The sequence below is a fragment of the Prionailurus bengalensis genome, chromosome B4 (genome assembly GCF_016509475.1).
Source record: "Prionailurus bengalensis isolate Pbe53 chromosome B4, Fcat_Pben_1.1_paternal_pri, whole genome shotgun sequence".
Lineage (NCBI taxonomy): Eukaryota > Metazoa > Chordata > Mammalia > Carnivora > Felidae > Prionailurus > Prionailurus bengalensis.
In genome coordinates, this window is record NC_057358.1 from 32,913,602 (window position 1) to 32,917,929 (window position 4,328).

At 33.2% G+C, this 4,328-nt stretch overlaps 1 pseudogene; it reads right to left on the reverse strand.

Annotated features, from left to right (window-relative positions):
- Positions 1-609: 609 nt before the first annotated feature.
- On the reverse strand, positions 610-1,484 carry LOC122473248 (annotated as a pseudogene).
- Positions 1,485-4,328: the final 2,844 nt, after the last annotated feature.

The following is a 4,328-nucleotide window of genomic DNA, read 5'->3' on the forward strand; positions in this document are numbered from 1 at the left end:
ACCAGGAATTCAAGGAACAGATAAATTTTATATTAGGATAATATTGAAAGCTTTTCAATTTCCTGAGGCTTGATACTTCTAAACATCGCTACAAAAGCATAGAAAAGAACAGTATAAACTATACTCCCATATGAATATAGATAAAACATCTCTAAAAAATCATTAGTATGTTCAACCAGATAGTGTGCTTGAAGAATGTAGCACATAATGTAATTCAAGACACTGGTTGGCTTGATAGGACAGACAGAGCACTGATATATAAGACATTGAAAATGTTCGTATGCCTAGCCTGGGTGGAAATTTCTTGAGAGCGTTTTTAGAAGTTATGTTTTATAACTTATGCATATGCTGCTTATGTTTGTTTACATGTATCAAATATTGCCTTAATTAAAAATAACAGAAGACAAAAGAAGAGAAGATTATGCATAATAATTTTTACTTAGTCCAAGAATGTAAGTCTTATTAGATACTGGCAAATACAGTAATGTGATTCCTCATATTAGTAGAAAAATTCATGGCCATCATGACCAATTAACAAACAAACAAACATTAGTTATAATTCAGCATCCATTTTTTAAAAAATATAACACACTAGTCATTTAATGATGATTATACTGACCATTTCCATTGGTTAGCAAGAGGCTTTTCTGAAACCTAAGTTTCCCATGGTTTCCACTGTATCATTTTTTTTGCCAGATCGAGTTCATTTTCAGCCTGAAGAATCAGGTGGCCACCCTGAAGCTAGTCTTCTAATTTCTTTTTTTTTTTTTAATTTTTTTTTCAACGTTTATTTATTTTTGAGACAGAGAGAGACAGAGCATGAACGGGGGAGGGGCAGAGAGAGAGGGAGACACAGAATTCAAAGCAGGCTCCAGGCTCTGAGCCATCAGCCCGGAGCCTGACGCGGGGCTCGAACTCAGGGACCGCAAGATCTTGACCTGGCTGAAGTTGGAGGCTTAACCGACTGCGCCACCCAGGCGCCCCAAAATGGAAACAATTGTTAAGAAATTAGAAGACCAGGGGCGCCAAAATGGAAACAATTGTTAAGAAATTAGAAGACCAGGGGCGCCTGGGTGGCGCAGTCGGTTAAGTGTCCGACTTCAGCCAGGTCACGATCTCGCGGTCCGTGAGTTCGAGCCCGCGTGAGGCTCCGGGCTGATGGCTCAGAGCCTGGAGCCTGCTTTGAATTCTGTGTCTCCCTCTCTCTCTGCCCCTCCCCCGTTCATGCTCTGTCTCTCTCTGTCTCAAAAATAAGTAAATGTTAAAAAAAAAAAAGAAAACACACAAAAAAACCAATTATTTCCATTTTAACTATACTAGGCTTCTCATTTGTAATCTGTTATGTATACTTTCTATATGCTACATTTTTAGGAATTTGCTCAAGAACCTCAAGAACCTTTGTGTATAATATTTTTAGCCTCTTGTGTGGACTCATAAAAAGCCAATCCTATAAGGCTGCTGGTTTTCTTCAGGAAACTTGCCATGACAACCATTTAGAATCCATTCCCATAAAATTTTTTAAAAACCAAATCGATGGTAAACTAGGTATAGTTAAGATGTTTTATCTGAACCAAGAGCAGATGTCATGCTGAATGAAGGTACACTAAAAGAATGTTCTGTTAATGACAAGAACTACCAATGCCTGCTCTTGCCTCTACAACCAACAGTGTTCTGGAAGTCCTAACAAGTATAAAAAGAAAATAAAAAGAAATAAGAATCCATTTACTTTGGAATGAACTTGCCATTAGTTACTATTTTTTGATACTGTAGAAAACATAAGATAATCAATTACAAAATCATCTGAACTAATAAAAATTTGAATAGGTAATCATTTATTTAGTAAAGATACCAAGACATAATAGCTTTCCTATATACATTAGAAAATACAATTGAAAAATAAACATATCCACAATAGCAAATAATCTATAAATTATTCAAGAATAAATTTAATAAAAGACATATAAGACATGTAATTATGAAACTCTACTGGGTGTCATAGAATAAAAGCTGAATAAAATAAGTGGCATGCTATTTTCCTGGATGATGAGAGTAAATAATTTAAGTGTTGAAATCTTTAAAAATTGAACCAAACTCTTGGTATGATTTAATTTTGATAAAATAATTCTTAAATTAATCTTAAAGAACACATATGAAACAATATGGCTAGAAAAGTTTTGAAAAAATAATAATTTATCCTTTCACATATTAAAACATATTATGAAGTTATAATAAATAGACAACATTTTTCTAGTAGATTAGATTAGAACCAGACTATAATGGTAAGGTAAATCAAGACAAGTATAGATAAAAATATAGTATATGAACCATCAGGCCATATGTACTATAGTATTAAAATATTGTATTATATGGGCACCTGGGTGGCTTAGTTGGTTAAGCGTCCTACTCTTGATCTCAGCTCAGGTCATGGTGTCACTGTCATGGGTTCAAGCCCATTGTCAGGCTCTGCACTAACAATGTGAGCCTACTTGAGATTCTCTCTTTCCCTCTCCTTCTGTCCCTCCCCAAATCGTGCTCATCCTCTCTCTCTCTCAAAAATAAATAAATTAACTTAAAATATGCATATAGTATTATAAGTCATAATATTATGACACATCAAATCATTAAGTAAAAAGTGAACTATTTATTTAACAAAATGAGCTAACCATATTTTATGGGCAATATTACATTGTTATGTCATACTTTAACTGTAACTAAATTGAAAACTACCAAAAAAGATCCATAAAATACTTGATGCAAATTGGTGAATATACAAACAATTTTCCCATGGGGTCAGGCCTTTCTATGCATGGCCAACTGTAAAACCATAGGGAAATGTTCATAGATTGACAACAAAAACCTTAAATAAAAGCAGGAGATAAAAAAAATTTATAATGTCAGAAAACCACTATAAAACAGTAATAGAAAGCTAACCATGAATCTGAAAAAAAATCTAGTTTCTATAGGCAAATGACTAATTTTGATATGTGAACATTTCTTTCAAGTTGATAGGGAAAAAAGGAACATCCTAATGGAATATTGGGCAAAAGATATAGCATGGAATTAAAAAATTAATAAATTAAAATGGACAATAAACAAAAAAAGATGCTTGGATTCAATAGTAAGCAAATAATTGCAAATAAAACAAAACCAAGGTAATATTTTCTACCTATCTTATTTTCAAAGATGAAAATAAACACTAATAGTATAATCAGGATGTTGGAAAGTACTCAAACTTCTTTTGAAAATTAATAAAAACTTTCTAAAGAGTTATTTAAAAATATGTATTATGGGGCACTTGGATGGCTCAGTCGGTTGAACATCCGACTTCAGCTCAGGTTGTGATCTCATAGTTCTTGAGTTTGAGCCCCACATCGGGCTTGCTGCTGTCAGCCTGTCAAAGCAGAACACACTTCAGATCCTCTGCCCGTCCCCCGCTTATGATCTCTTTCAAAAAATAAATAAAAACATTAAAAAAATAAGTATCATGTGCATATCCTTTAATCCAGCCATTCCATTTACAGTCATTTTTCCTAAAGAAACAATCCCTTCAAAAGTCCAAATGAATGTACATGTAGGTTTAATATAGAGTTTAGATAGATAGATAATTTATATGTATTAAGTAATCAGAAACAATCTAAGTGTTGAATAATAGCAATTTAGTAAATTGATTTAAATTTAAATTCAAACAATAACCTATTACATAGTCATATTAATTATATATGACAAAAATATATCAATGGATAATGAACAAGCACATTATAAATCTGGATGCCTAACAGGGTCTCATTTGATATGAAAATAGAAATCTCCCTCTTTCTTTCTGTATGTACATACTTATTATGTATGTTTTAGGCAGAACTGTGTCCCCTCAAAATTCATATTTTGAAGTTCTAACCCCCCAAACCTCAGAATGTGAATATATTTGGGGATAGGACCTTAAAAGACATGATTACATTAAAATGAGACCATTAGGGTAACCCAATCTGACTGACATATAAGAAGAGGAAATTTGGGCAGATAGGGCAACACCAAGGAAGCAGGTATGCACAGAGAAGGCTATGTGAGGACACAAGTGAGAAAGAAACCATTTACAAGCCAAAAGAGAGGACTCAGAAAGAAATAAACCTGCCCACACCTTAATCTTGGACTTCTAGCCTCCAGAATTTAGAGAAAATAAATCCCCATTGTTTAAGTCACCCAGTTGTGATATTTTGTTATGGTAGCCCTAACAAACTAATGCTATATGTTTCAGTGTGTACATGAGTGTATGCATGTATATATAAATATTACATATTAGTTATAAGTATATAAGCATATCCTTTTATAAT